We start from the raw sequence: 16,552 nt of genomic DNA on the forward strand, positions 1-16,552 counted from the left end.
ATCCTTGTTGTTGAGAAGAATGTTTGCAACCACCAGACCACAAAAAATAAAAATAAAAACATCAGTTTGAGAGCTGCATCCAACTCTTCAGATGTCTTTTACTGGTTTTCCAATTTATACCACTTATATCAGCTTATCAGCTACCTCACTACAAAGCCAGAATTTCCTGTTCCTCTTTTGGACCTCATAATAAGCTTTCTCTCTGGACTGGATTCAATCAGTACTTGCCATTAACTTTGACCCAAAGTATTCCTGTATTCCTTATTACAACGTGTATTTGTTATTTCTGTGCAAACGAGATATCAATAAAAATAAATACAAAATGTACCATAGTTAGCTTTTCCAAGAATACAATTCATACTGCTGAAAATAAACAGAAAATTCCCTTATATTTGTATAATCATGGTTTTTTGTGTATGTGAGAAGATTTCCTTGCATGTACTTACTTAAGCCTGAAGGAAATTCCCCTCAAACCTCTGGGCAAACTGGGCAAATACATTGGCATAGACAACAGAAGGTGCAGTTGAAATGTAAATAAACCTTACTTCACCCTACAGTACATGAAAGAACATTCTTATGGTTCACAGAGCAAAGGTGTGTGGCCACAAAGTATTTACCATTCTTGTGTCTGTCATGACAGGGCATGGATCCAAAATAAACAGTTCCTTTGAACTCAAAGGCTTTTATTGCCAATGTCAAGTCTCAGCATGTCTTTGGGTTACATCACCTTTCTGTGATTGAAATTAGCACTAAACACTTCAGCTATCAAAATAAAAGTGAAGTCATTCAATTTATTCATTTGTAAAAAATAAAAAATAATAATAAAGAAAACAGGAAGAGTTAATTCCAAAAATTAAGTTTAATAATTTGACATTTCCCATTTTTATCTTGTATCAGAATGTCTTTAAGGGAAAGATCGCTATTCAATTTGGACAGAGTGAATAGCTTCCTTAGAGTGGCTGTGTTAATGCACACATTTTTAGCTATATAATAGAGTATCTATGTAAATAATAAGTAATTCTGCTGGCCAAATCCATATCAAATTAACTGGCTCAGCGGGAGCACTGTTCATCAGTGTACTGAAATTTAACTGCATTAAAACATCGTTATGATGCGGAAGCTGTCCGGTTTTTCTCATAAATAATCTTCAAAGCATCCACAATTGTGATTAAAGCAATTTAAAACAGTGTAAAGGGTGTGATAGCTGCACAATTCAGTTATTAAGGTCATCATCTGGAAAGATCAAAGCCCATTCATGACAATTTCATTCAATTCATGAGTGCACTGCAAACAACTGAAACTAGTTTGACAGATTTATTATATATTTTATTTCCCACACCAACCTTTAGACAATTTACAATGAGCCTGCTGTCATCAGTCAATATGAATCAGAGTCAACAACAATGCAATTAAGTACTTGCTCATTTTAATCTCAATAAGCCAGTCACTGGGAACACAGAAGACTTTGAAAGCCTTCCTGTACTGCACAAACCTGTTTATGCCAGAGAAGGTCATATGTATGAACGTGTTTATACAAGTTGCGTAGATGATAATTATAGCACTATGTGGTATGTAATTTCAAATGTAAGTAAAGAATTTAAATTTCAGGAAAATATTTTATTTTGTTTCTCACAACATTTCATGGAGAAATACAAGCAATATATGGATTGATGTAGCTGACGTGAGTGCAATGAACACTTCCTGCTAACTCATTTCATCCCAGCTCATAGGGGGCTTACGGTACAGGGCTGACCAATGACGTGCCTGCTTTTGAGTGGTACCTTAAAGTACATTCTCAGCTATTATGTAAGGGTATTTTTAGACACTTTGATTTAACCATGCAGAAATTGCAACACTTTTATACATATCCACCTCCACAGAACACCATAATATTTGGGACATATTAATATTATGCAAACCAAAAAAAAAATGGTCCTGTTTAGTACGGGGGTGCTGAGTATCTTCTCTGGTGATGCTCTGCCAATCCTGTAGTACCGTAAATGTATCTTCAGCTCCTGCTTGTTGTGGGTGCTAATTGCAATATGTTTTCTCTTCAGCATATGAAATGCATGTTCAATTCGATTCAGATCGGGTCAATGACGTGGCCAGTCAATAATTTTCCAGTTCTTGGCTTTGAAAAACTCCTTTGATGCTTTAATAGTGTGCTCGGGATCATTAACTTGCTGTAGGATGATGCACTGTCCTACGAGTTTGGAGGCAGTTGCTTGAACCTGAGCAGATAATATGCTTCTGCACACTTCAGAATTCTTTCTGCTGCAGCTATCAGCAGTTACATTATCAACTAAGACAAGTGTTCCAGTACCTGTGGCAGCCATGCATGACCAAACCTTAATACCCCCACCACCATGCTACACAGATGAGGAAGTGGGGTTCTTTGGATCTTGGCCTGTTTCTTTTGGTCTGCACACTTTGCCCTTGCCATCACTCTGATACAAGTGAATCTTGGTCTCATCCCTACTCAAGATCTTTTTCCAGCACTCTGCAGGCTCTTTTAGGTACATCTTAGCAAAATGTAACCTGGCCATCCTGTTATTGTGGGTGACTAGTGGCTTGCGTCTCAGTGTAGCCTCTGTAGATACTGAAATCTCGCTTATTCTTGCATGCTGTAAGAACTAACAATTGAAGACACCCGAATAATTAGAAACACCTGTGAAGCAATTTGTCCCAATCATTATGCTGCACTGAAATGGGTTTTCTATGTATACAAAGTGCTGCCATTTCTACATAGTGAACCCAAAATGTATAAAATACCCTTTATTACAACCTGCCTTTTAACCACATGCAAACTGTTTGATTACAACTCTAAAATTGCGGAGTTCTGAACCAAATCAAGAAAACCTATTTCCTTGTCCCAAACATTATAGAGCTTAGGGTATATACCGGCCTCTCAAAGATACAGCAATTCACACGTAATTCATACATAATGATGAATAATGATGACACAGTGTAAACTTTCACAGTTTTTCAGTGCGTAGCAATACCTACCAAACCTGTAGCAATAAACCCATATCCACAAACACCCACTGCCAGTTGCTGTAAGCTTCAAGTACATGCACATATTAAAGGTAAATGATATTGTGGCAGTTTTAAAGGGGTTTTATATATGTTGTGCCCTTGGTTGTAGCTTATACAATCCATGTCACATACCAGTCTTCAATAGTACTATAAATGTAAATGACTTGCATGTTTTATTTACATTGAGCTTTAAAAGCAGCCAGCAAGAATTATGTATTTTATGAGGAGACAAAGAGAGACGGAAGAAAAAATGAATGTATAAATGTGTAAAAATATTATTTAAAATGTCATATAAATCCGAGCCTTCTGTTGAAATGCCATTCTGGGAGATATCCTGACTTCTCCACACCTCAAATGTGACTGTAAAATGGTGGAATCCCCTCACGAGCACCTCTTGAATGCCATGTTGGGTTTTGCAACCTATCTCTCATTTTGAGGCTTAAACACAGATGAACAGCTCTTGATAGGAAAATTAATTCCCAAAACCTCCGGTAAAGCCCACAGTGCTAGCAAACAATACATTTATAAGTCTATTCTGAAGCAGAAACATCTGGTTAAGGGGAGGGAAAGGGCTCAAAAAACAACACCTGTCACTGCTGTATTTCATCATGCCAGTGATTTTAATGGCCCATAGCTGCCGTGATTGATGCTTTATGCAAATTGCTCTGTACCAGGGCCGGACGGTTATGCATATCGACGCTGAATTAAAGTCCTATTCTAATGGAAATCTATTTTCCGCAATTCATTTCCAGCGTTGGACTATAGCTTTTCTAAGCTCCCTGTTGAATGTCTTGTCCATTTGATATACTTTAAAGCCTTCCAACTATGCAGCCTTGTGCCATAATACTTTCTCAGTCGTCGCAAAAAGAAAAGCTTTGAAAATTTCTTGATGCTTTTTAAAATTCATATACAGAAATCCACCATTATTCATTGATACATTCACTGACAATGTTTTAAATTGACAACATGGCCCAACTAATGTATGCCACAACTTAGACTGAATTCCTAGATACATTTATACAGTAACTCTCTCATAAAAATTAATGTTATGCCTTCAATTATTGTCACAGGCCCCTGAAAGCATATTATCGGCGTGATTTAAAATACAAACACCTCACTTAACAATTTGCCCTCAGATAAAATTGTGCATCCATTTAATTTCAACATTTGACTGAATTCCAGCTGTCACTTCCAAGCAATTATTTCTTCATCAGACAACACAACTGCTGCCAAACAAAAAAAAAGTCAAGAAAAAAAAGCAAAACTACAGACACTGTATAAACACCAATGAGCAGAAAAAACCTTGGACCCTCCTTTTTGGCAGGAAACAAGGAACAGAGTTTCAATCCTCCGGATGTCTTTGAAAAGATAACTCCATATGTAACCTTCACAGTAAAGGCAAAAACGATGAGTTCATTTCAGAGGCAACTTGAGCAATCCAAGAATATAATAGCTCCTATTCAATTCTCAGTGTTAGATCATATGAGATAAAACATAGTCTATAATAAACAGCTTTCTTATATGAATAATTGTTTTTAACAACACATTATGTGGCAGATAATGGGCATTGACAGCACTGTAAATTATTCACAAAGGTCTTCTTGTCAAAGACAGGATGGCTCTCATGGTGACCTCGCCTGACACAATCCCACCAAGAACCACATTGTATACACAACAATATACAGTATATATACAGTATGGAATACAGGAATACTCTTAACAGGGCCGTGAAAAATTAGTTCAGGTTGTTGGAAGATTTTCTGCATCTTTGTTAGGTAGTCAGTATAGCAAGCAAACATGTACTGAACAATGTTTATGGAGTTTGTGACTGCCTTCTTAAATTCTATTTTCACCTGAAGTATGTAGTCATTTCCACTTTGTTACTGTAAATACAATATCCTTGTAAATAAATGTCATATAAATTACAAGGGTTCCTTTTGTTCGGTGTGAAGAGGTTTCAAACATTTTTGCAAATTTATAAAGAACACGATGTAAAATGAGAGAGCATACATCTGTGTACATACAGTTTTTTTTGCCTTTCCATAAACATCTCTAGTGGCTGGCAAAAAACAACTAAAACTCAAGAAATGTCAAAACATTTGACAGGAACATTACAGTACAAGATTAAACAACCTATTTGAATGAGCACCAATGACTGGTAATTGATGAATGATAGCATCATAACTAAAATGGGGGAAGAAGAGGCAGATTTATAGTAACTATTTGAATCAAATCATTGCATTCCATGTTTGAAATTGATATGTCCTGACCTTATGTCCAATGGAACCCAAAAAACTACAAGTGAAGTGTTATTATCTATCCATGAAATTCAAAAATGATTTTTAAAATGAATAAAATATCTTACTTCTTGTAGTATGCAGTGGTAAATAATTTCAGTTAGGCCTGAGCTTTCTTGGGTACTTGCAAATGTAGGTTTTTATTGAAACAAATAAAAATATGACTGCTCATAAACAAATGACATGGGGGAACTGACTTATATTTTCCATAAAATAGCTTGATCACCCAGCTGTGTACAATATTTAGGACAAACGGTAACTTTTATCCTGTGCAGTCTTCCAATGAGTAAAACTGCTTAGCTTTTAGGTAAATTTGTATATTGTACAACATGACCGGTAAGTTATAATACAGTAACTCCAAAAAAGTAGGGCATGTTGAAGTTTATAACCTTTTAGAAAAATTCAGTATTGTTACTTGTAATGAGGAATTCAAATGTAATGTATAAAAAAGTAGCTGAAGTTGAAAAAGCTAAATTCTGATTTCCATTGTTTCATTTAGATATCTTCTGCTGCTTTTCCCACGGACAAACATGATTTACCACAATGCTTTTATTCACACGTAGAATGCACCTGAAAGTACTGCAGGTACAGTAGAACTCTCTGTTGTTCCTTTAATACGCCTCAACGTAATGTCATAGAAAAAAGGCTTAGTCATTAGCATGCTTTTATCTTGAATTTCAAAGAGCATAATGCTTTAGACATGATTGTTAATTCTGGTATGCACACTTTGAACCATTCGTTTTTTTACGATCACAGAAACTCCCAATGGCTGGGTGTGTGAATAGGCAAACTCTATCTATGCCAAAAAGAGGTTTCTGCAGAAAATAGCTAACATTCCTTGAGTAACCTCAAGATCATCTGTGTACGCACATCATGAATAAGAGACAAAGAAAATAATGCTTAACAACAGTTACATTTTTTCTTTTCTTGACATGTTCTCAACTTTTCTTTTCATTGTATGATTCGGTGTTTTATATTCCGGATATAAAAGAAAAGGAAGCAAATGGTTACAATGCCATCATTTATACACCATTATTTTCACAGCAATGCATACACAGTAAACTGTTCAGTGTTGAATAAACTCTTACAAAGTACATATTGTCCCAGTTGGGAGTTGAATTAACACAGGACATTTTACTATGCAGGGTGTGTACAACTGGCTTATTTCTTCCTGAGGTCCATTACCTGGACTGATTACTACTTAGTCAAGCAAATTCCACTGATAAAAAAACAAATAGAACTTATTGGTTCAAAGAAAGGCAAGGTTGTTTGAATATAAAATAACACCCAAAACTTAATTTAATTAAGCTTAATTTAATTATTATGGAATCAATGCCTAATTGTCAAAGCCTATGTTTACTGTTATGAAATCCTGGACACCTTTGGTCCAGTAACGGCACCAGGATTTCAATTTTGGATGGACCAAAGTCATTCTGGCTAGGCCCTTTAATTGTATAAATCAGGGCAAACTGTTCGCACACCCCATGTCCTTTGTTTCATTAATTTACTGGAGGCATTACGGATCTGCCATTCCAAATAAGCAGCTTTCGTCATTATTGCGCCGCTTATGTCATAAACAGCTGATCAGCGTTCTAAACGCGATTCTACACAGCTGGAAGATGACATGTTCCTATAGCAATATAGAACACATGGTGAAATAGACCAGTTTCAGAACACACAGTCACAGTCACAGCTTAGGTGTGCACGCAGCCCTAGGCCAAAATATGCAATATCGCAAAAGAAAAAGATCAATATCAACTTGTGATTGCAGAAGCTGAAATCGATGATAAGGACACTTGTTTTAGATACTGTATCTAAGGAACATCAACAATGAGCTAGCTAAGCAGTTTGGGTATAAATATGTGCAATAATTATTCAATTTAAGGTATGCTATGCTATGCTCTTTGGCTATGTTCTCATCTCTTGTGTAGGTATGCAAAGCCATTGATGCCCAAACAAAAATAACCAGGGGTGGCTCTTTAAAGGGGTTTTGGCATCAATGGCTTTCCATTCAGACACTCAACTGAATGAAGGCTTCGCAATTACTTTGCTATTACCGTAAATATAGCTGGAGTTTTTAAGCAAATGGAGTAGGTGTTTAGCTAGCTGTCCATGACAGAAAACAATACAAAACTATTTTTACCCAAGAGCAAGTAGAATTGTAATAAGTTATACCAGAAACAGTGAACCTAGCATAATGCTGACCAATTAATGAATGTGGGATTCCCAGCTGGCTAGCTAGCCATTTACAGTAGCTAGCTGGCTGTCTCCTTTCTAATTATTAGCTATAAGTTATACAAAAGGAATTCCTACTGGGCCATAACAAGGAATTAATTAGTAGCCTATAGTTAGATTTAAGTTTTAAAAATCCTATCCTATAACAAACAGACAAGGACAAGAGACCCACTCAACTGGCTGTTGAGATGGTCAAGGATACACACATAATAGTAGTTTAATAAAAAAATTTTTTATATATATAATACTCGGAACCAAGGAATGCAATCGCAGATATTATTGTTCAGCATTGCTGTTGAATCCCACCATAGAAATGCAGCAATTTACTAGAATCCCCCCTCATCCACATTGCCTCTCATCCAGGTCTCGCAGCAAAAGCCTGGCAGCTACTTTCCATCCTTTCCATCAATACAGCAGACACAAATAGTAATAACAACAGACCATAAAACTACCTATTTAGGAAATGTATGACTGTTTAGGTCAAGTCTTAGCCAATCTGTTTCTGAACAGATTCATCCCCACACAGGAAGAGCAGCTGGGCATCTATCAGATCTGGACCAGTGCTGTTTTTGTATGAAGGCCATTTATGAGGGGGAACCAATGGTGCACAAAAGCAATGCTATCCTTCACCCTTACCACTTGGAACCAGATGCTTGGGCCCTTCATAAGCCCTTATCCCACCCCTCTATATTCAGAATCTCCTAAGTTTCTAGACATGTAATGGCAGGAACATTGAACCTATTATTTCTATATTTCTGTGTGTCCTTTGTATTTTTTTCCTTTTTAATTTCTTATCCCTTAAGACCAGCTCCACACCTGTGTTTAAGACAACAGATATTCAAAAAAAAATAGATAAATAAATAAATACTACAAAACATATGTAAACCACAAAAACAATTCCATATGTGAATGGCTGAAAAGTAACAAAATTTAAATTTTGGACTGGCCTAGTCAAGTCCTGACGTGAATCCAATATAAGTGCTGTGGCAAGACCTGAAATGAGCAGTTCATGCTGGGAAACCTACCAATTTGCCTGAATTAACGCAGTTCTGCACAGAAGAGTGGGCTAAATTTCCTCCACTGTGATGTGAAAGCCTGATATATAGAAAGCGTTTTGGTGCAGTTATTGCTGCTGAAGATGGTGCAACCAGTTATTATTTGAAGGTGACACTTACTATTTCACATGGGTGATATGGGTGTTTGATTACCCTTTTCATTAAATAAATGAGATAATTGTATAAAAAATGTGTTCTGTGTTTACTCATGTTCCATTTGTATAATATTACATTTTGTCAGAAGATCTGAAACTTTTCAGTGTGACAAATATGCAATAATAGAGGAAATCAGGAACGGGAAAAGTACTTTTTCACATTACTGTACTTGCCTGCTATTACGTATACCAGTTGTATACAACTTGCACTGCTATTTTGTTTGTTTTCATGATGGACTGTCTAACACATATTAAGATTTTTGTTGTTAATGCATGCATGTAGGTTCAAAGGTCAGTGCAGAGATCGGTTCACACTTATGTCAAATATCAGTCACTTACAAACATGAATCAATGTGAACAGCAAATGCAAAAAGCAAATTGAATCCAAGCAAATAATTGGAATTGAGCATTAAGACCTGCAATGTGAACTCTGCCTTAAATGTTAACATGTGAATTTGTACAATATGTCAATGGCAGATTTTAGTTCTGGTTTGTTTTTATTATGGAGAAACTCTTCAAGTCACATGATGTACGGAGTTGTTAATTCGTAGGATTATAATAAATTATTACTTATTCAGAGCACGACCAGGTGGGTAACGTTTATTATCTATTAGCATATTGACTTCTGACCAGACTGAAAAATAAATTGCGCTAATGCTCAGCTCCTCTCAATACCTAAAATGATTCTAGAGAAGAAAACTGTCTCTTCAGGAAGAGGAAGCGAGATAAAGAAGGGCATCCTGGTCCTCTGGCAAAGCCTTTGTACAGACATTCAGTACCGTTTATCTGCATTCCCCACACCAGTCACAAGAAGACCAAGTGATAAGATAAAACAGCAGCAGTTAGCTTTTGTTTTGTTTGAATTTTTCTTCAAGAATACATTGCGGTCTGACCCTGTATATACGGATACAAAATGGAATGCTTCTGTAGGAATGACAATGAGATTTTAGAACGGAAATGATAATGTAAAGCCTCTGTATTTATATGCATTTTTTAGCCATTCAACATGTAATAGAAAGGCTACAGTTCAGTCTCCTCATATGGGATTTCTTTTTTTTTTTGCAATAGAATTTTGTACAATGATGGTCAATGTTAATATATCATTTTGTATATCCTCAGCTCAATGAAAGGCAAGTGGCATTTAGGCTTATTGAAAGCTAGACCTGTACAAACTCAAGAAAGAGTAGGGAATAACATTATTTTAGGTTTATGCAGGACTACTGCAGTACTGAAATCCTATTGTATTTGTTATGCCATTTACTGTATATCGTGTCACAATTGCTGCATGTAACAAACAAATTGTTCAGCATTTTCTTATCATTATACAATATTTTATAATATGTTTCCTTAATAAAACAAGAGGGGGTATAATTGCTAAAATACTTTCTGATTGTAAAAAAAGTGCACACCATAACCTAGATGTCAAATATGACGATAATTTCATTATGTTGAATATGTTGGTCCAAAACAGACAGTTAGAAAGAAAGAAAGAAAGCTAATAGGTTTGCATCTGTTATGGAGTTATGAAAATACATCCATTAAACTGTTGGACTGTCATGTTATGCAGCAAAATCAGATGGATACACTCCATTTATGGTCCCTTGGAGTCCTGGAACTGTAAGAAGCAAACAGATTACTATAATTACCATCGAGGACAGAGCTCTATTAGAAACATACTATGAGCACAACTTGAAAGCTCTCACCAAAATGTGTGCATAAAGAGCAGAGTGCTGTGATGATGTTGGAGTTTTGTGACATAATTGTATCCTTTTAGTGATTTTATGAGCAAAAGCGATCTTATTTTTGTATCTTAAACACTCGTAGCTGTTAATGTTTTTTGTAATGCAAATGACATACGAATTACCAGTGATTCTGATTTCTTGCCCATGCACATAGGGTGGGCAGACTGACTGATCCTGGGCTATAGCCTTTTATAATGCCTCCCCCCCCACAAAAAAAAGCACCTGAATCCTGAATGCATCTTCTTATATGAGTGTCTTTTTCTGAGGTGCTTAATCTATTTGAATTTCTAATTTTAATTAATTAATCCATTAGGGCACTGTTGTAATGGAGCAATGAGAAATTTCTGCAAGATCCATTTATTTCAATAATCCATTTTCAAACAAACAGATTATCTCAGGGACTCACACTCCCAAACCAGCCCCTGTCTCCCATTTCACTGAAGGATTATTGATCCGTTATATAAGTGAAAATATTATCAGTCATAACGAAGCTAAGGTATCTACGCTCTTAAACTAAACGGTCCAGTTAAATCTAAGACACAGAAAAATGATTGATGGTGCTGTATATTTCTGTTTTGTCTTTATTATTTTATTTCTTTTTGCATGTATTATCTTGAATTAACTGCTAGGACAACCATTCATATTTATACATTGAGATTAACTGTAAAAATGCTTCAGAATGATATTCTACCACTGGCTTTACAAAAGTCATGTCATGGTAAAGCTATATTTTTATATGTTGTTGTGCCATGCTGTAGTTGTGTGAGCACCAGTCATAAGCATCAATATTCAGCACAGATCACAGTAACAGCAGATAGAATGTAATAGAAATATACAATGTTTCTGAAAATTTGGCCAGTATTAAAATGAGTAAAAGGAGAGAACATTCAGGAAAATGAAAGGCGCCATTTGTCTCTCTTATTATTCCACTACATAAATGTCTATGAATCAATATACTGAAATGTTGACTGTTAATGAGATTTCTCCCATTGACATCTTCAGATTTATGGCCCACAAGTGTAATACTGTTCCCTTTCCTCATATCGTCAGTCAGGGTTTCTGAATTCATTTTGTTCTCTCTTGGTGATGTTGTTATTGAATATGAAAATGAAATGCAATTCTATTATTCTTCTATTTTGTTCCATGTAAATCAGCAGATGATGAGTCACAGTGTAACTTTCATTTAAAAAACACATAATTAACTACAACACAGAATGGCTCGACTGCATTCAAAACAATTCCATAATATTCACAGAACCAGATCCACGGTGTGCTTTGTAATGCAGAACAAAATTATGCACATTCTAATTGGTGTATTCTCAATTAATATTAAAGTCACAAGTTCCAAACAAAATTTCAGATTTCTACAGACAGGTACATGGATTTCCATTGGGAGTCTGAAACCACTGAAAACAGATGGCTTATTATTTGCAATTCTGGAGAAAGAAAAACATGCAAAAGCTCGGATTTGGCCACTGTTAGTAACCACACTGGGGTAATTTGTCACTGTGGCACATTCTGTCCCCCGTCCATTGGAAGTGACGACAGATCACCCAGAATGACTGAGGACAACAAGGTAGCCATCGCACCCGCCCAGATGCACTGCATTTAAAACCACTTTACAGTTCGCTGCTCCGGGACCTGACACATGACTTCTCTGCTCTCTAACAGTGCATCTCTGTTCCACTCCACGGGCCTCTTTCATCCGTGCCTCTGCCCAAACTCGCTCTGCCTTGCAGGGGAAAAACACTCGACTCCAGCAAAAGTGGCTTCCACTCTTTATCGGCCAGACAGCGATATGCTTACCCCAGATTCTGAAAAATAACACCTGGAGCACGAATAAGAGCAGGAAATTCCAGGCACCTATGCTGTGTTTCCTGTGCATATGTTCTGTCCTTTCAGACTTTTTTGAAAAATGCTGTGGTTTCGGATGCTGAAATTCTCTCTGTAGTAACATAATTGGACTCCACATCTCAGCCTATACAGTTCACACTATACTACACACTCACACACATATTACGGGTGCAGCAGTTCACGAAACTCATGGTTTGCTTCGTGGTTTTGGTGTCAAGGTTTTAGTTTGTTTCAGTTCTGTATGTTTTTTGGTAAAACACAGAAAAAGTACCATTACCAATGGCAATACAATTTCCATTTATTTGAGAAAAAATGCTATTAAAATGGTTATCAAAATGTAATTAAATCATTATCAAAAGCTTGAGAACAAGTAGGTTTTCACAGGTTTCCTTTCAGGAAAAGTGACACTTAAAAATAATATCCACATTATGGGCTTAGGCTATCAACATAAAATGCAGCATAAACTCAGCCTACATTTGACTATGTAAACAAGACAAGCAGAGCCAGCTACTACCATAAACACTATGCAGTCTTTTCGGGCCATACAATTTTTTTTTTTTTTTTTTTGAGCACTATGGAGCCACAACAACATTCTTGTTTAGGGCCAGCTACGAAGACAAGAAATAGTACATTCATAAATTTGAATATCAGATTTAAACGATTATAGTTCCAATTGTATTTTCCAACTGAAATTTAAATGCAGTATTTTACTGTACCAGAATTAATAGAACATGGTGTTCTCTCAAAGGTAAAGCACCACTTCGTTAAATTTGTGCTTCTTATGCTTCTTACGGGGACACCAGGGTGATGTCATTGTAAATGTCCCATCAAGTTCAACATGCTGTCATTAATATAGGTCTATGGTACACTCACCACCTTTTGCACATCACTATTATTGTTAATACTAAATCCATAAAGCTCCTAAATAGCGTCCTTAAACCCTGTTAGAGAACCTGTAAGTGTGATTTCTCTTGCCCCCTTGCCATTTGGCAAACTGACCGACTGACTGGTGCTTCAGTTATAAGAGTTATATACTCTCCATAACTTTACCTGTGCAAACAGTTACACTGGACTTTTTTACTTACTGTAGATGGAAGACGCGCAAGTTACTTGATCTTTGTGTTACTTATTCTGAGCATTGTATGTCATCAAAAGGAAATGGCCAACATTAGCTTTATATGACAAATAAAAAAAAGAAAAAATAACAAAGTTAAGTGTCTACTTTGAAAACATAGCTTGACATAAAAGAGGATTTTTGAAGCAAGAAAAATGAACCGCCTCAGTCAGTGCCTCGAAACAGTATTTTTGTCTTTTGGTATTATTATGATTAGATCAACTACATTATGTTAGTAAGGCGTGTCACAACCTAATTGCTTTTCCTGTGGGAAAAGCAGTTTGCATTCCCCGTTTAGAGCATGTCAACAAGTGCCAGTAATAAACCCAGTTCACAAGCAAACGTTCCCCTGTCGCTGTGCTTGTCCAAAACACCTGTTTAACACACAGCAGCATGTCAAACGGAATTCCCTACATTAGATCAACACGCTGAAGGACGAATCCATGAAATGTGGACAACATTGCTTTTCAAAGTGCATTTTTCCTCCAGGTGCGGAGATGAATGTACAAGCTTGGAGTAGCATTACAGATGAAGCAAAACATGTAAAATGTCAGTGCTATATATTTATGACCAGCAATATTTTGATTATCTGGCACAGAAACAATGTATCTTTTTTGGGGGGATCTTATGAAGGCATATATTATTTTTACAATTAATTTCTCACTGTGTGATTGGTGGCAGTTGATTGGCTCAATAAGAAGGAGAATTTTTTCTGTTGTCTGTTGCCCTTTTTCCCCATGCAGATTCCAAACCTAATTAGTAGTCAATTTCCTGCATGTCACAGCTTTGCATTTCTAGCCTATATTTTAGCCTAGCAACTATATCCAGAGCAAAAAATATACTTAGCTGCTGTTATGTGGCCCTTGCTAAAATTATAATAACCACAGGCCACCACTTTTTCTGTACCTGACCTTTCCATTTGCCAACTTTTAATGAGATTTTGCTCTTTTATATTTCCATTATTTCATTTTCATTAGTGTGAAAACCATTCAGAACCATCATTGTAGATCTATTCAGTCTCTTCCCAAGTCCAGCCTGCCTGACCAACCAATATTATGAATACTTGGAGTCAGGACCTGCTAGTTTCTTCTGATTGTCTTTTTACAGGGGAATCAGAGGAACATTGCTATGATCTCACCAAACCAGGTTAGAAATAGGTATTCGTTGTAAATACAGTGCAAACGTTGTGCCTCCAGCCCAGCTTTGGTTGCAGAAGATCCCATTACGTGTTTCAAGCAACAGCAGGTGCCTCTAATGAAGTGTGTGTCACACACTATTTTTACTGGATTAAGTGCAATTTGAGCTTTGCTGTTTTGCTACAGGACATTAGTTCTCTGACATATTGGGTGGTGACAGCTGTGTAAATTCAAACAAGCAGCCATGAATTTGACAGGGGGAGCAATGAATTTGTATCAACTCAGCCTCAGCCAAGTCTGAAAGCAAACTAGATATCGGGATGCATTTGAAGGAAAAGAAAATGGAAAACATCTGTTCCTGTTTTCATGCATACAGCCTTCCATATTTAACAATGAGCATAGGAATAGCAATTGCTGGGCAAATCATGGTGCTCTGCCTGCAACAGAGTGTAACTGTGTGCATAATGGTACTATTCTCCGGCTTAAATATCACATAACTCTTGGACAGTCATACCACGACAGTAAACTAAGCAAGCATGTACATTGAATATAATGAACTTATAAAATATAAAAGGTACATTGGAAGTGCCCACCAGAACCATACAAGCCTAGGAGGGATCAGGCTTTATTTTTGTGGATGTAGTCACACAAAATTGTTTCTGAATGTGTATTGGTGGAGAGAGCAGACCATGGTATTATTCATTCTTTAATTCCAAACTATCAGGGAGCTGCTTAGCAGGCAAAATCGCAAAAAAACGAAAACTAGTGCTAAAACATTTCTGCTTCATATTTACAGGCAAACTCCATCATTCATTCATGACACTTGAGGTGAGCCATAATTAGTTTTGGGATTATTTTCTATTAAAAATGTAAATTGCCACATTCTCGTTCTATATTATTCGCTAAAGCGCAAGAAAACAAACCAGAGGCATGACGTATTGGCTAGCCTGTGCAGGAGCTCAAAGATTAGAGAAGAATAGTTCAGTTTGTGCATACAAATATCTAGAGCTCTCTCTCTCAATCTTCTTACAAAAATAATCATCTGTGGAGAATGACCTGATGTGGTCAAGGCCACAGACATCCTGAGTTTGTTGCTTTTCCCAGCATTATGTTCCCACCAAGATTAGAGGGGGAATCGCCTATGTGTGAATGTTTTCACTACCATGAGAACTGTTTGCGTTTCTGTGGGTTTTTTTCCACCAGCTGGTCACTCATCTTAAGTGAGAAGATGCAAGTGTCTCACTTCCGAGTGGCAATGAAACCTTCTCTTAAACACTCGTAAAACATGAAAACGCTGCGGAAGATCTTTCACTACATCTAAACAAATCATTTTTAGATTTTTTCAGTGCTCCCAAAGCCCTGCTAAAATGACACACACCAGAACCCAAGGGTGGATGTTAGAGAGGAGCCCTGTTCTCCCTGACATATAGCATGCATCATTAGAGAGGTCACCGAAGCAGGATTTTAAATACTGTAACATCTGCTTTCACATTTTTGCCCAACCCCTGACTGCAACCCTGGCAGGGAAGAGCAGTCTCTTTGCATGTGAAGACTAGACCATTTCCTTTCTATCTGACATAAATCTGAACAGTGAAGGTGACATCATTCTCATTTGCATAGAACTCGTTCCTGCTACAGGTGCCCAGTCTGCCTTTGAGCCGAGAAGGTACCAGATGTCACCTCATTTAAATGCAATTTGTTTATAACCCTCCTATTGACGAATGATAATTTATAATCCCATTAAGAATCTCATTTCACCGTCGTGGATGCTAAGGTAGTAAATTACTTCAGAGGAGGGACCTATATAATCGAAATAACACGACCTGTTTAAAATTTTATCACAAAATTACCCGTCATCTGATTAAGAATTTAATGCCACGTATGCTTCGCAGAAGCAATGGAAGCTACTTCAGAAATTTTCCACCAAC

The 16,552-nt window shown here is 36.8% G+C and overlaps 1 long non-coding RNA gene across 1 annotated transcript in view; it reads left to right on the plus strand.

Annotated features, from left to right (window-relative positions):
• The window catches only part of LOC118212522, a 39,651-nt gene extending 31,509 nt beyond the window's left edge, over positions 1 to 8,142 (plus strand). Inside the window, exons 2-3 of the long non-coding RNA XR_004762258.1 lie at positions 5,833 to 5,918; positions 8,095 to 8,142. This is a non-coding gene — a long non-coding RNA (uncharacterized LOC118212522). The remainder of the gene's footprint in view (positions 1 to 5,832; positions 5,919 to 8,094) is intronic.
• Positions 8,143 to 16,552: the final 8,410 nt, after the last annotated feature.

Source organism: Anguilla anguilla, chromosome 14, assembly GCF_013347855.1.
Source record: "Anguilla anguilla isolate fAngAng1 chromosome 14, fAngAng1.pri, whole genome shotgun sequence".
Classification (NCBI taxonomy): domain Eukaryota; kingdom Metazoa; phylum Chordata; class Actinopteri; order Anguilliformes; family Anguillidae; genus Anguilla; species Anguilla anguilla.